We start from the raw sequence: 17,858 nt of genomic DNA, 5'->3' as shown, positions 1-17,858 counted from the left end.
CTGGGCTCAGCGTGTTTGCGATCACTGTTTTATTTGAGTGTTATGTCTCGTCACGCTGCTCCTCGGATGGAGTGTGCTGTTTGTGTGTTTCCAGCAGCCGTTTGTTTGTGTGTGAACGCCCTCCACCGCCTCTCAGGGTTCTGCTTGTTTGTGGGGAAAAGGGCTGTCAATGGCAATAATTATTCCAAACAAAAAAAAATGCAGCGCCCACTACACATAATTATGCCACTGATGCTAATTACCGTGTTACTTATTAACGACTCATTAAACAATTACGGTCACTGTCGATGATATGCTAATGAATTTCACATGAAACATGTGTAAAAGTAACTAACCAGCGAGGTGATGGATGGAGGGCCAGACACTCTGGAGCTGGACTGGATCTTATCAAGCATTCTTTTTTAGCACTAGTAGTTAGTGTAATAATAAACATTATTAGCATTAATGATTAACTTCCTTTTATTATTATAGCTTTAATTAGGACTTATTCCTACATTCACATGACAGAGCTGGGCTCAGCCAAAACTAAAAGGTGTTATAGTTGCAGTGTCAGTTATAAAGAATTATCACTTATAATAATAAATACTACATTTAAGTAGCTGTTGACAGGGATATGATTGGGTAACCCTGTCTTCTAAAAAATATGCTTGTTTTAATAAAGAACACGTGTACATGTATACATGCACATTGTTGGAGGCAAGGTTTTTAATGCACTGGTCAATTTAGAAATGTTGCTCTATTTCGCTTCCATAACTCATAACCGTCTTCTATCAGACTAGTGAAAAAGAAAACATCCAAATTTCACATTAAGGTGTTTATTTTACTACTTTGTCTTTTTGGGTCTGTAGATTTCGCCTAAATTCACCAAAAGCTACCATTAAATACGGCGTTATTTGCATATTTCGTAAGATTTTAAATAAAGTATAACCCTGTTCAAAGTGTATGTAGTTTTACAAAACATATTTTTAGAGGTGTTTTTCTCTAAATTAGTTTTTTCTTAGAACAGAAGTCTCCACTTCAGTAGCACTTGCATACACCCAATTTTCCAGTTTCATTCCTCTCTATATTCTCAAGTTTTTTTACAGAGGGTATTGTATATATATAATTCATATCCTGATTTATTCAGGATTATAACAGTTTATTCTCTAAAAACATTGAGAAATGTATTTTTATGACTGTTTTCAGATTTATTTAGTGATACAAAAAGATATCCAAAATTCTCTCAGTAAAAAACTTTGATTCTAATATGTCGTCAAAATGAAAATAAAAAATCAACCTATCTCCATCTAATGTTCAGATTTCTACTCTGCAATTTGATGCTAAATAGCACATTATTTTTAGGATAATGGCTCATTTGCATGTTTAAACTTATTTTTTAATTTAATGTAAGTAACCAGCTGGGGAAGCTACAGTGATATCTAGTATTTACATTTTTTAATCAACCTGGGTGTCTCCGCTCGACACTATAATTTTTCACATGTTGTTTAATTTCATCTCCTGGTAACTAACACTAAATCAAAGTTTTCATAGTTCCGTTTACTCAAAGCACGTTTAAGGTTTGGGGAATTATATGGTACAGTCAGACGTGTGCAATGGAGCAAAACTCAGACTTCTGTTCATTATTATTATAATCATTTCTTGTTTAACCCGACACTTTCCCTAACTTATGTGCTGTGCTTTGGAAGTAAAGCACTTTTGGTAACACCTTCTATGTACAGCCCATGTCTTTAATGCAATACAAACATACATAACACGTCATACTGTTCTTAAAACACTGTATATTATAGTTATAAACACTCATAAATATCCTTAATGCCTTGTAAAAATAACCATAACACAATATAAAGCATTTTGTAATGACTTATTGGGTCACTTCACTTATACATTTCACGTGCAGCAAGCATTTTGTCCAATTTTAAGCTTAAGATTTTTCTGTAAGTTGAGCTAAAGCATTTTGACAGTAAGCTAACGACAGTAGTTCGCTAACAAATAGCTAACATTTGCCTGCTAACTTGCCCCGTCAACATTTTAACTATCGGCAGTACCGCTGGTAGACATGGGGGTGCTAAATTAATCCTTTGACATGCTTAAATCTAGTGTTTTTAGCTAGCTACTGGCATTTTGTTAGCGTTTCAGCCCTTGGTTGAGTGTTGTAGGGTCCCTTGTTTTCCTCTTTCGGAAACCCCTGTTTGAACCCCGTCTTTCCCTTGCTCCGGTGAGCAGCCCCAGTGTTTTCCTCCTCACACCAAGGTGTGGCTCCACTCCTCATCGAGCCGTGGCAGATAATGCCATCCCTGCATTGTGTGCTTGTGTGACCGAGGAAGAGAGAGGGAGAAGGTAGTTCCTGAGAAGCCGGCACAATGAGCTACTCCATCAAACGGTAAAATATCCCTTTATTTCAAGTTCCTGGAGTGAGGGACCTTGGGCAAATTGATGTATGTCTCCTCCTCCTCCTCTTTCTGGATCTCTCCTCTTTTTTTTTTGCCTTCCTCCAGCAGCATTATGGGTGGTTATAAAATATTAATATGAGAGTGCATTTAGCGGAGAGCAGCTCATATGGGTATTCTCTCGTGACTCCCCATTCAGGTCACTGGGGAGCGTCTGTCTGTTTCCCTGCCTGCCTGATTTACTCTAAATGCAACATTAAAGATCCTCTTTCCTTCGATGGCTGCATGCATGATGCTGTCTTTTATCACTATATATTTATCGCTATATATTTATCACTATATATATACACACACACATCAAAAGCAGGATCATTGTGTTGTGTGGGGCATCTGCTCAGATCTCAGTAGAGTAGCTCATGACAACACTGATTGGAATAGACTGTGTGTCATATCTAGTTAAAACATGAGACAGACAGCACCTCCCACAGAGACAAACACACACAAGCTAGCAGACCCACACAGAAGATCTCGGAAACAAACAAGAAAACACAAAAGAGCAAGTAGCGGACACAAACACTGTCTGTCTTTAGACGTGAACCTCTATACATCACAATTGCGATAAGGTTAGCCTACCCACCAACCATAAAAATATTTTGGCATTGTACACTTCTGCAAACCTCGGGAAACTTTGAGGGTCGATGTTTCAGAAACAATTGTACGTTAAACACATATAAACATGTTTCATTTGCAGAAACGCACAATACTACGAGGTTAACGCTGTGAAATGATTGGTTAGGTTAAGAAAAAAACAAACTACTTGGTAAAGGTAAAAAAAAAAGCATTGTTTGTGTTTAGATAAAAGCTCAACAACGTAGCATAACAGCATAGAATAACAGCATAGCGTAACGGCATAGCGTAGCGGCTTAGCGTAACAACGTAGCGTAACAACGTAGCGTAACAACGTAGCGGAACAACGTAGCGGAACAACATAACGTCTCAATGTATCGTCTGAACGTCTCCGCCCAGCGTATTGGCGCAAGGTAACACGGCATCATATCGGCACATCTTATTGCTCCAATGTAACCGGACAACATATCACAACGCACCAAAACAAAGAAACTACCGTAATAAAATAATAACCGTCTAAGATGGACTTTCTTACTGTATCTGAACTATGTTTTGTTTCATTTTTTTGGTGTTGTCTCGCAGTATCACAACAGGAGGTCAAAGACATTCCATGTTGGACACCATTCAGCAGTTTGTTATGGCTCTCTCTATAATACATCAAGCAGAAGAGTAATGTTATTGATCACTGAACAGAGGCCCTCAGCCTGAACTGAAGTAAAGCTGAGTGCTGAGTTGGATGGCCATGATTTACTAGCAGGAATGAGGTAACTATCATACTGATGGTGAAGTATCTGCAGGGTAAGGTACAGAGTCAATACCTGCGTGAAGACCGTCACACACATTAATTCTTCCTTTATGGACTTGGTGTCTGGACACTTGGATAACCTCTAACGACAAGTTGGCCCAATGTTTTGAACATGCATATCCATACTCTTGTAGGAAATCAATAGAAAATTAGTGCAGATATAATAAGTACATGTCCCTACAGGAACAACACCCTCTCTCTCCCAACTCGTCAATTACCGACGCTTGGCTCTAGGTGCCCCGCTAGTAGCAGTTTTGGATGTGTCAATTTGGTCAATATTTGCTAATTAAGTGTATATAGTTTCTTCTCAAAATAAACTTCCAAAGAAGGTTTTCTTTGTTTTTAAATTTACTAGGTTAGGTTGAGGCAACAAAAGTACTTGCTTACATATAGGAAAAGATTGTGGTTTTGTGTTAAAAATATGTTTGTTACTACAGAAGTTACGTAACAAAACCAGGGTAAAATAGGTCAATGTTGTTTCACACGGGATACTAACAGTAGTCTGGCTCGTATACTGATATGGATGGGTTCACGTTGAAGTTAGTAGAAATGCCAGTGCGTCACATACAGAAGCTAAAGATGCGTTGGTATTACACACCAAGGGATGTGACAAATCGGAGGTTCTGAAAAGTAGGGAGTGAGAACGATTGACAGTAAAAGAACAAATTAGAGACTAGAATGCCTGAGCTTTCACTGCAACAAAGGTACTGCCATGGGTGCCAGCACTAGGCAGTCATAGGGGCCCACCCACAATGTCCCACATTCTTTTGAAGTCACAGTTTTGTGGCGTAGTGGAGAGCAAGGTAGTTCTCCAATCAGAGGGTCGGTGGTTCGATACCCGGCTTCGGCAGTCGATGTGTCCTTGGGCAAGACACTTAACCCCAAGTTGCTCCCGAAGGCTTGCCATCGGTGTGGACTGGATGTTGCATGAATGTTAGTTAGAGTCTGATGGTGGCACCTTGCATGGTAGCCTGTCATCAGTGTGTGAATGGGTGAATGATATGTAATACACTACTGATTGTAAGTCGCTTTGGATAAAAGCGTCTGCTAAATGACTGTAAGGTAATGTAATGTAATGTATACATGCAAATGCTGCATAGGTAGGCCTTTTCTACACACACAAATGGTTGGTTTTCATGAATTTCTTTTGGACATTATTGACTTCCATATTCATTTTCCTGGATAACCCTATCCTTAGACTAACCCTAACCATTACCCCTACCAACCTAATCCTATCCTTTAATTTAACCTTAACCTAACCTTAATCTCATTTTAAACCAGGTCTTTACCCTTAAATGTTATGATTTACATTATGGGAACGTGCAATTTTCAACATTTTGTCCCCCCCCAAAAAAAGGCGAATCCCCACAATGTGACTGTGTACTCAGATCAAAGTCCTCACAAGTCAAATAAATCCCATGAACAAAATACATACTGCCCAGTGCATAGTCTCGGGAAAACATGGATGTATGCAGCAAAGGGATGTTTGTATGGCAGGTCTCTCAAGACAGAAGACCACCATCTTTAACAATTAACAACAAGTGAATCCTGTGGGGGAGATATTGCTCACGCAACAAGGCATCACCTCTAAATGTATCACCACCACACTTTTAAAATATGGCTTTTTAAGACATTTTGTGAGCTTTAATTCTGAAAAGACATTTTCTTCATTCGTCATCAGTATATTGTATTGTTGTACTAACTCTTGGGACAAATTCTTTATTTTTCAACAGATACATTACATAGCTTCACTATTTGCTATGAATCCCTGACCTGGTAATGTTTCATCACACTCTGCCTACTTGGCAAGTTGATAGAAAAATGATAAAATGATTGTAATTTGATATTTTCAACACCGACCTCTCACTCCAGAAAATCCAGAGTTGCAAAATTCACGCCGATTTTTGATATCAAGTCGAACAAGAACAGAAAATAACAGAGTCATACACTGTGAAAATGCAACATCATCATGTGTGATTCAGTGCAAACTGTGTGTTGTATTGCGGCGCGCTGTGCCTAGCGGAGAGCTATTTTAAACAACCAAACCAGCAGCAGACTCTGAGAGCTGTGCTGCTCTTCGGGGTGCTCAATAATTAACTGAGCGCTGCTCGCAGAGTGCCGGTGGTGTGGTGGGGGAAGTCAGGCGGAAGCAAGGAGCAGGGTGTGTGTTTGTGTGTGTGTGTGGCGGTCAACACACCCCTCGCATGGCTTACTTGTTGCGACATCTGAAAATGAGTCCCTTGTGTTCATTACCGTGTCCCTCTGATGAATGCTTAGATGGGACCCCGCCTCCCACATACACCATCGTGACATACATCACACAGGTCTGGGATGCTGATTACTCGGGTTTACCGACGTAGAGGAAGTCCCACAGCACGTCGTGACATCGGGTAGGGGGAGGGATGAGCTGGATCCTGGTAGCCTTTGTGTCGGCATTAAAGTTTCAGGTCGCGTGGGCCTGTTTTACACGGCTGCTGATCCCCTCGATTGATGCCGAGCTGGAAAGCAGCCATGGGCAACAGCATGTCAGACATCAGGCCGCCGGTCTCCAGGTGCCACGGTGCCACGAACAAGTGTTGAATTAGACCCGCTGGGATTTGAAGCTACATACGCTAACACCGCCTTGCTGCTGTTAAAACTGCTTCATATCAGGACTCAAAGGTATGCAACTGGCAAGTGCCTGCGAATGCTAAAAGGAAAATAAACTACAACTCCAGTTTTGAGCTGTCCTTGTGTTCTAACCAGGGATGAAAACTGCGCTGCAAACGTTGATTTCCTCAAGTATCGTAGGTACAATAGCGATAGCTGCTAATCAGTAAGGTATACCGTATCAGCAAAATAAATACGAGCTTGTACTTTCAGAAATTCAAAGCAGGTTCAACCAAACTTCAGTGTCTCATTGGATGGATAATACGTTGGGACACGAAGGCAGATCATTGTAATTGTTTAAAGTCCCAATGAGTCAGTTATGGTTTGTAAACACAATATTCAAAGTTGTCCCTTTATCCCGGCTTGACGACGTCCAAAGTATACGCCAAACCTTGACCACGGTTAGGGTTAGGGACCCCAGATTCACTCTCGTTTTTGGAACAAGATGAAAACGTTTTTAATGTTTAAACACAAGAGATTTCAGGTCTTGTACTTCTGTACAACATACAGTATTATGATATAGATAAATCAGAAACATATGCTTTGGGATTACTTAAGGAATGTGTAGTTACTAATAAAGGCAGTTGTACCTTCATAGGAGAATCTTAAAGAGACAGGGTGTAGGATTTGGTGAAATCTAGTGGTGTGGTTGCAGATGCGACCAAGTGAATTCCTCTTCGCTCTCTCTCCTCCTTTACCAAGACATGCAGTGAAAAACCCGCGTTAATGCCGTTCACCACGCTCAGAGGCCATCCTTACAGTAATTACACTATTTAAGGTGCAAAGGAAGTCAGACGGCAGCTGGCGGCTCCACGATAAACTCATGTTTACAGTGTTTACCGAGGTAATAAATCGAGTGAGAAGTAGGGTCATTTTCTCAAAGACTTCTATGCAATCTGACTTCTTTTTTGCAACTGGAGGAATCTCCCCCTGCTGGTCAGTAGAGAGAATGCAAGTTTTAATAGACCTCTGCATTGGCTTCACTCGGCAGAACGGGAGGTTGCCGCTTCATTGGCCGTTCTAAACTACCATAGAACCATGGCGAATTCCGTGTAAAGGACTGTCTCACTATGTGTATATGAAGGACTCATTCTAAGCTAACGAAAACACAACAACTCCTAGTTTTAGATGATTATACACTCATGAAAACCTAGCTATGATTAATTAATTACTAAAACTTTTCTGAAAATGCAAAGCACAAGCCCCTTTGATAGCATGTTCCATTCATGGTGTGTTATTTGTCATTTAAATTTTTGCGCATGCTACCACATTTTTTGAGTATGATTCTAAAATACAGTTCTACTTTTGAAAAAAATAAAAGTTTTTATGTTTTTATAAAAATGTTTTGCTTTTTTTTTTTTTTGGGTCCATAGCAGCCTGAACCTCCATTAGCCTACTTTCAGACACACACACGCGGGAGCGCACTCACACAAGTCTGTACATTAATAGAAGATATGATATCTCTTCATTAAAGAATCGTCTTCCTGAATGGACAATCCTGGGCTTTGTGAATAGGTCTCCTCATGGCCGAGAACATCACCAATGCAATGAAAGGGGGGGGGGGGGGAATGAAAATCCAAATTGCTACTTCAATCTCCAAGAGCTTTGAAGTGCTGTTTTCATCCCATTTCGACCAAAATAAATGTGTATTTTTATTATAGCATGTGTCGGGAGGTTGCTAATGGGTTTGGAATAAAAGACAACATTTTGATTCAGCCGGGCGCTAGTGGCACGGAGACCCTTTTTACTTTGGCTCATTTTGAAGCCGGAGCGCCGCTGCTCCCCTATCATTGGTTGATCAAGTCAAAGATGACGACCCACTCAGTGTTAATGCTTGCCTGCAGGTAGAAGTGATCCGCGTGAACCGCATCAAAAGCCCAGCTCCCCACGCTGAATAGATGCGGTGTCTTGCTCTGCTGCCTCCGGTTAGGGATCACCGGCAACGCGTCTGTGTGAAAGGCTGAGGGCGGCCGGCCAAGGCCGCTTTCTCCTCCTCGGGAGCAGGCTGCACTGTTACCGAGGGCAAGCTTATTCACGGGGCCGGGACAAGTCCACGCTGCCGAACAAAGCCGAGGAGCCAGCGAGGGGCTACTGTTAAGACATTCTACACTAATGCTGCTTTAAAAAAAATGTCTTCATGTTTTCGTTGAAACTGCAAAATAAACATGACATCTGTTATCAGGAAAATGTTTTAATTAAGCAGGAAGAGGTGATGAACTCGCACACTGTCTGCACTTAGACATTCGTCATATTGTCTAAGTGCTATCTCTGAAAGTCACAAGACCTTCAGATTGAAACAACCACAGATATCACATTATATTATATTCATAGCTAAACCATGCACAAAACCAACTAGAAAAGTGCATTCAGGAGTGCAGATTTCCACCAGATTTCCACTGCTGTAATGCTGATTTATGAAAACAAACAGCAATTGCCCTCGTCTAGACGGCAAGCCTATCAGAGGTGTTTTTCAATTGCATGTTTAAGCCTTAGACTGTTATAAGAAGCGGATGTAGTCATTGTGATGTCAGCCATTGGTTTGTGGACTGCTGTTTTGAAGCCCCGATTCGGGCTGTTAGCAGCAGCGACCTGTCAATCACAGTTAGCCCGCCCTAAAGCATACCCTGCTTTTTGGTCTGTTTGACTCTAAATGGACCATAATTTACTAAATGAACATCATGCTGTATTGAAGAAGACTTGAAACTAGAGATTGAGTCCATAAACTCATGTTCAACATGTTTACTGAGGGAATAAATCAAGAGAGAAGTAGAGTAATTTTTTTGACTTTTTTGACTGTACAATCTGACTTCTTTTTGCAACCAGAGGAGTCACTCTTGGTTTAAAGCAAGTATGAAGGTGCTTCTGCATTGGCTTCAGGTTGCCGCCTGGTCTAAGCGCAACTGATGCACTCTCAAATTCTCTAAAAATGTTACTGTTTAACCCTTCCTTTGAAGTGTTAACTCTGTTAGTCAAACACCCCGCAGGACACTGTTGCCCACCGGCATTAGAAAACGCTCAGTCCAGTTTGCCATTTGCTACATACTTTGCATACATGTAATGGTGTTGTAGGGGAGCAAATCAAGAGATAAGCTATTCTTAATCCATAGTGGAAACAAGAGTCCAAACTAAAGCAGTTGTTGCGGTCCTTACCGACCAAATAAGAGTTGTGAGGAGTCAGCAGTCAATGAAAACAGTATTAAACATATATGAAAGTAATTTAAACATATTTTCACCAAAATTTTTTCAAAAAGTGTGAATTAGCACCACTGTCAGAGGTCTTTCAGCATACAGTCATAAACAAAATAAATGTGCAGAAAAAAAATGTTGGGTCTAATGGACTAATGGGTCCAGCAGTATGTAGCCATGGACAGACAGACAGACACACACACACACACACACACACACACACACACACACACACACACACACACACACACACAGGTCCGAATACATAATCTTCCAGCGGAGATATTTAAAATCATAATTTCAAAGCCAGAGATTATGTTAACAGTCACATTAATTTAGAAGTATAAATCACAAATTACAAATTGTTTAGCAACTGAGGAATAAGGTGATGAGTAAACCTTTATTATTATACTGTCAACCCAAAGTGAATATGCTCACATTCTTTCATACACTGTAACAGACAGAAACGATCTGTAAATAGCTACAAAACATACAGGAGGAGAGACGTCCTTCAACATCCTTTATGCTGTCTTTACTACAATACCAGCTGACATAGTCTCCACAAGGAGTCCACAGCCTCCGTGCTCCATGCTGGAGGAGGTGCAGGTCGGCTCTGCATGGCGGTGTCTCCAGCAGAGCTGCAGAGCCTCTCGCAAAAAAAAGCCAACAAAGGACACAGCCTGACATTTCTTAGACGATTAAAAAAGATAATGATATGCTTCTCTGGAGTTCACTCTACTCCAAAAGGGAGCAGCTCTAAAGACAACGAGCAGAGGAGGCCCTGCTGCATGCATTGATAAGCAGGTTTAAATTATTTTACTACACATCTGTCAAAAAAACTATTTCATGTGCAAATAGTTGTCCTCATAATCTTGATTGATCATTTGGTACAAAATGTGTTTTATTAGGTGATAAATAAAAATAAACATCTTAAGGATAAATTCTCTACTGAAAAGCACATAAATTATATATTATGTTTTTTACTAAATTAAAATGTAATTGATGCTGTTTGTATTTCAATCAAGCTTGTTAATCTCTCCAGGTCTAACTTTTGAAAATACAGTGAGACTGTCAAACCTGTCTGCGTTGGCATGACTACATGTTCAGGTTGCCTCAATTTAGTCAGTAATAAAAGTTTATTTTGGCATAAGATTCTTCATATGAAATCATCTTATTGGTAAACAATATATTAATAAAAGGCGATGAGACTATGTAAGAGTCTGCCACTATTTAGATATAATTCATGAATTAGACCTGAAATAAACCATAACTGATGGCATAACAATCTTTTCCTGACTTGAAAAACTCGAAAATATTTTTTATGAATTAATTATTTCGTAATTTGAAGAGTTCCAGAGAGCTGTTATGTTCTTTGGCATCTATGCTGCACAGACAATTTTAAAATAACGTTATATTACTTTCATTAAGCATATGTTTTAGTCCAAAGTGATGTTATAAAAAAAACTCTGAAAAGAACTCTGAATTTCCAATATTTAAGTCATAAATGTACAAGAAAATACTGAAATATTCTCCGACATTGTTAAGTCATAAAATTTCCCCCCCCAAAACTTTTTTTGGGTCAAGAAACCGCATGCCTCACTTCGCAGATTTGACGCTGTTAAACACTGCATTAACTCGAGCGGTTGAATTAAAAATATCTTCATTATGTTAGTAATTATTGTTATTGTATGTTATTGTATGTTCATAAAAGAAAATGGAATGAACATGAAAGAAAGCATGTAAATGTATCTTTCAGGACTTCCTTACCAGAATAACATTACTTTAGAACAAAAATCTGATTTTATTGAAATATTGAAAATATTTATTTTAAATTTGGGAATTTTTCTTGTAAATCTACCACTATAACCTCCAACAATATCGCGTTGCGTTGTTTTTTGCTAATAAAGTTGTGACTTAAACTATTTATTTTTCACGCAAAATATTCCCCCCCTCCCCATATCTGTAATATTTAATTTTTTTTACCTTTACAATGGCCCCAGAGTACACAGTTAGCGGTTTGTAAGCTGAAAGCCAATGTATATTTGTAGAGATTTCACTCCATGTTGACACAGTTAAAAAGAAAACCCGCCTCAGCACATTCAAACATGCACATCCTGCTGCCTACGGCGAGATGATTAACACCAGCGGCTGACAGCTTTCATGTAAACAACGCTCTCGTCTCTCTCACACAAAAACACTGTTTGCCCTTTTGGCGGGGAGCGCGGCCTCGATAATGAGAGCTATTTACACTGCGCTCCAAACTTCCTACTTTATCTGTTGCGGTTTCCAAAGGGGCTCTTGAAGCTCTCGCAGTGTTTGTTGAGTTGAGAAATGGCAGAGAGTGCCGTGCCGCGTTTGAGGCTTCCCTCAAGGTCCGCGCTGGCTGTTGTCTCAATTTGTCACTCCTGGCATCTTTATACACTACCCAAGCCCGAAATGTCAAATGTTGCTTGAGAAGTTACTTCCTCTGTTTGACCGTCGTAAATTTTGTGCCTTTTAGACAGGGGGGGGGAACAAGTAGAGCATAAAGGATTGGGACACCCCCCTGGTCGTTTGAGGGCTTTAATTTATGCCTGTTTCCATGGTAACTATCTCCTTGGTCTTTGCGAAAGCAGTCACCTGACGGCGGTCCATTAGTAACTGTATCTTCTGCCTGTTAAGGAAATGTGCATGCAGACCGCTAGTCTAAACAGGGCATCCGTCAGATTGTCATTTTGCCACCTCTAAGTGATGCCTTCAAGTTTCCTCAGGCAGAGGCTTAGTGATGGTGAGGAATGGCTTCTCTTTAAACTGAGGGAAACCCTGTGGTAAGTGATGACCAGTCTGTTTAGTGTCCAAACGGAATGGAGTCTGGAAGCTAGGGGCCAGGGTCTGCAAACGGGAATTATGGGATGTTAGAAGGTTTGGGAAAAAATTGTGGTCATAAAGAGGCTGGTCACATCCAGCGTTCGTGGCTGTACCTACAAAAAAAGAAACCCTTAATTCGTGGGTATACGTCAAGATTCCTTTTTGTATGTTATGCGGATCATTATGAACCCGGAAGTCTAAAGACCACACAGATCACGACTCTCTCACCCAGGAGAAGCTGATCGTTCCCCATGTCACAGTGATTTATTTGTCACCTAAATTGCGTACTTTAGTATCGCCACTTCTGTAGATATTTTAACTGAAACAACAATGTTTTCCTAAACTTAAGTACGGCGATCACTATCTTTGTTTAAACCTTACTAAGTATTTCACCATCATTTCTTGAACATAACCAAGTAGTTTTGTGGCCTAAACCTAACAACAAGTTTTTTCCTGTGGATACTGCAGTTTATTTTGAAAATACCTTATTCATGTTACGATCCGAAATCAACACGTGTTGCCTGGAAGCGACCATGGAATGTGCAAAAGTAATTTCACTTGTAGAAATGGATCAAAAAATGCACACCTATGCGAAATTGAAATACGGATAACGTGCAGAGTAAATTATAAATATTTGCAAATCTGTCTGTGTTTTTAACATAAATTCTTCTGTGGGTTACAAATATATTTAACCTGTGATGCTATAGCTTTGTATTCTTTGTGCCATGTAAGTGCCTTTTATTACCCTTTAAAGCACTATACAAATAAAAATGTATTATTATTATTGAATGTTGAAGTCCAATAAAAACTTCCACATGCTCAATTCTACTGCTCAGTTTTGAAAAACGGTTTATATTCTGTTTTTCCTTGCATTTGAAATACTACTTAATTCGTAGTGTTTGATCAGATCTTGAGTATATCTCTTTGAAAAGCGCTAAATCTCTCACAATATTGAATTCCATGGTTGTTATCCAATCACAGTGCAGGGGTCAAAGGGCTGATGCTCCACACGTTGAGCCCCCGCTGTTTACCTGCTGAAGTCCTTTGGGTGATTTGCTTATGTAGATGGAGTAATAACTGGTCGTTGCTTCATTAGGAGAACAACAAGCCAGACGGAGGCTGTTTGTTTGAACCAGCGGTAATTAACACGGTGTTGACTCATTAACCAGACGAGAGGCGATCTCTTCGCTCCCAACTTCCAGCGAGGCTCCAATCAGCAAAATGAGTTTAGCCCACTTGGCCCACCCACTTCCACAGCAGCTGCTTGTTGCACTGCTCCATCTCCTCCTGAGGCGGAGGTCTGTGGAACATAAACTCCATCAACTTGGGATGTCAGACCAGTGAAAAATCACAGGTCACACTGTGTGATGGTTAAGAAATCCAATGTTTATGGGACAGTAATGCATATGATTATTAAAGCTGTAGCGGTGTGCGCCTGTGGAGCTGGGGCTACGTGTGCGTGATCAAAATGTGGACAGTAGCATGCGTGAAACTATGTTACGTCTTGCTGATTGTAACTCAAACTTTACTGAAACTTGACAAAAACAGAATAAATCTTGTGAAACCCCTCTTGGTTAGTCTTTCCTGTGAACAATCATTCACTCTAGTTTGGTCAAAATGAACCCTCTACTGCTTTCTCAGTGCTATTAATACCTCGTTGAACAGGTCTGCCTTGTAGATCTAAGATATATCTAATTATAAAATGTCTGCCATTGAAGGATCCTTCCTTGACTCTAAGAAACAACCTATATATATATATATCAACCTACTATATGATGGTAAAATACAGTAAGGAGCACTACACTATGGGTTTGGTAAAGGATAAAGAGTTGGAGCTCTTCCGTAGCTCACCTGGTAGCATTGGCGCAAAGCTGATTCCTTACTGCATCGGCCTGCTCGACATTGCTAAGAATTCTAGGCTGAAAACAACTGAAAAAATAAAGCTCATGCATATAAAAAGGAAGGAGGCAGTTACACAAAACACCACCTGCTCCATCACAACCACATCGATTCACAACCCTGTCTCCTGACGTTTCTATAACACTGAATTTCAAATACAAATTATTTTTGTTTGTGTTTTGTGTGGCTGTGTTTTGTGGGAGAGTGTGCGCTCTGTCCTGTGGGGATCTTGTTATCAATTGCGGTGCCTCCCTCTGACCGGCTGGAGTCGTGGGTTCGGCTGGGGGTGTTTCTGCTGCTGACGGGTCCATCCATCACCAGGATCATCGTACTATCCTTGGCCTTTGGAACTACTTGTTCTGTGTGATATATAGTATATATATATATATATATATTTTTTAAGTATTTATGTGACTGGACATCTAGTAATCTTTTTTTTTTTATTTAAATTGCACCGAAGTTCTAATCGCCTGGGGCTGCTGAATCTCAGCCCACCAGATCAAAATGTGTTTGTTTGTTTATTAATAGTAATAACTCAATACATTTGGGAGGGATGCACAAAAGCTCATTTGTTTTTGTTTGCCAATTTCCTCAATGTCTTTGTCCCATTCAATGCACGCAAGGTGTTTTTAAAATGTATCCTGTCAGACACCAGTTGGTAACCAAGATGGCGACGGTCAAAAAACCAAGATGCCATTGTTTGAAAAACCAAGATGGTGATGAAAAAAAACAAGATGGTGAAAACAAAAAAACAAGATGGCGACTACCAAAAAACCAAGGTGGCGACAAACAAAAAATAAGATCGCGAATAAAACAAGATGGTGACGGACAAAGACCAAGATGGAAAAGGACAAAAAAAAAAAACAAGATGGTGAAACAAAAACCAAGATGGTCAAAAACCAAGGTGGTGAAACAAAAAATAAAAATAAAACAAGATGGTGAAAACAAAACCAAGATGGCGAAGACAAAAAAAAAGATGTCAAGGGACAAACAAAAAATAAGATCGCGAATAAAACAAGATGGTGACGGACAAAGACCAAGATGGCGAAGGACAAAAAAAAAGATGTCAAGGGACCATCACCAAGATGGTGAAGGTCAAAAACCAAGATGATGTTATAAACAGTCAATGTCAGAGAAGTTTGTGAACGAACGTGGCTAATAGACTAAGGCCTCAGACCGGTCCGGCCCCAGAGGGTTTCCCGCACCTGAGGCCCTCGGCAGCCAGGTGGACGTCGCGAAGGTTCCAAACCAATGTAACACTGGCATCAGTTTAACATGTAGGGAATCAGACACTATTAAAGCATCACACTTCTCTACGAGGACAGACGATGTCCAGCCAGCCTCACCTCAGGCAGCATATCTAGAACCAGCCTGCTGCAATAAAAACACATCTCCTTCTGGTTTTTCGATTCCAGCGCTGCCGTGCAGTTCGGTTGGAGGGCACCAAGTTTGAAAAGCGTGTACAAGCACTCATGTGGCCCACACTGCAAACAAATACCCATACAACATCAATTAGTGCTCCATGAATACGAGTTAATGAGCAGCTGTGAGTGAAAGAGCACAGCCACACTTCAGAATAATGGCTGCGGCAACAAACAGCAGCCTGTTAGTCACCCTGTCTCCGCTGCTATTGACCACAAAAAAAACAACAGAAAGAAAACTATTGTTACATAATTGCTAGTACGGCAGTAAAGAGTATTGTATTTTCTAACAATAGTGAATAAATTAGATGTTTTGCAGCATGTTACATATAGAGATAAAATGTGAATGGTAGACATAACTTTTTTTGTTTTATTCTTCAAAACATATACACAGCTGATGTCTTGTTTAAATCAATCATGTCAGAAGTAATACATGTCAGCTGTGATCGGTTGAGAATTATATGATCTACAAACCTAAATAATGTAGGATTGATATGGTCTTTGCGTCATACAATTGAATAATATCAATTAATCAAGCTCTAAACTGAGGGAAGGGGAAACATCTCGTCCATCATAGGCTAATAAAATGCTTTTGGAAATAACTGGATTACACGCAGTGTAGTTTTTGTGCTCTCACTTTTAATATGGGTGGAGACCAGCAGAGCTTTGTCACAGTGTAAGCTAATAGCAGACAATGATTTGTGTCGTGGTATTGGTTCTTATGCCACAGCAGCTTACCAAAGTAAAAAAAAAAAAATATATATATATATATATATATATATGTATATATATATAAAGATATTAAGCTGAAAGAATGATGCCAACAGGAATGAAACAAACAGTATGACACTGTAATGTTAGTAATTAGAGTATATACGAATTGAATTAATGATATTCCGTGTGTGTGTGTGTGTGTGTGTCTGTGTGAGCATGCTAACACTTGGCCCCAGTCAACAAAAAAAAGCGTGGACACATCTCTGAGCCTCGGTCAATAATTAGCAAGGTCCAATAAAAATAAAACACAACAACAACAAAGTCAAATCACGAGACAAAACACACAAAAAAGCAAAGAAGTAAGAGCAAATCATTTTGGATTGTTAGAAATTAAATTATGCACAGGGGTTGAATGGGTTGAGTTGAATAAGCAGGAGCAGCAGATATAAGGAGGAAGGATGGAAGTAGTAAATGATGAATCAATACTATATACGTCATTTGGAGCTCAGGGAAGCTGACTGAGTGAGCACGGGCCAAAAGAGCCTGACAAACAATAGGCTTTATTCTGTTTAGTGGGCCAAATGGATACCACATTAATTATCAATGCATTATCTCTTATTATTGACATTATTAGCTGAAATACTTCAAATCATCAGCTAAAATATAAACTCATTTGTGTCTTAAATAGTCAAATGCTATTTGTGTTTTACTATTAAAATATATATTTTTTAATAAGATTTTGAGTATATCAAACATCGGAGAATTAAATGTTAGTTAGTATGTATTTTTACATAAAAGGATACATATCTTATGCAACTGTGACCCCAGGCAATTTGTAAACAATAATTAATAATCATTATTATAATTATGAACTTTTAATTTTTCTCAGGAAGTAAAATGATTAGTTTTAAACTTTGTTTTTTGTGATTTTTTACAGAAACTCCGGGGTGTCCGTGAACAACACGTAGCTGACAAAGCCGGACACATATATACGGGGTTTCCATCGCACGCGGCTTGACCTTGAGATCTGAGGATGGTGGCGCGTGTGACACAGATGTCAACCACCGGCTCGCGTGAAGGCCGGAAGCTCTGCTCTACGATTCAACGGCCTACATTTTAAATTCACGTTCGATTAAATACCAAAATACTGAAATACCCCCCCTCTCTCTCTCTCTCTTCTAACGTTCCCCTGAAATTCGTGTGAAGACTGCGTCACTGATCTTTCTCGTGCTATCCATGACGCTTTGGAGGCGTTGTTTTTGCTTCCATCTGACTTGTGTGATCAGATTAGAAAGTGGACTTAATCTGCTGCCGCCCCGCAGC

Source organism: Anoplopoma fimbria, chromosome 13, assembly GCF_027596085.1.
Source record: "Anoplopoma fimbria isolate UVic2021 breed Golden Eagle Sablefish chromosome 13, Afim_UVic_2022, whole genome shotgun sequence".
Lineage (NCBI taxonomy): Eukaryota > Metazoa > Chordata > Actinopteri > Perciformes > Anoplopomatidae > Anoplopoma > Anoplopoma fimbria.
Note: the sequence above shows the minus strand (reverse complement) of the source record.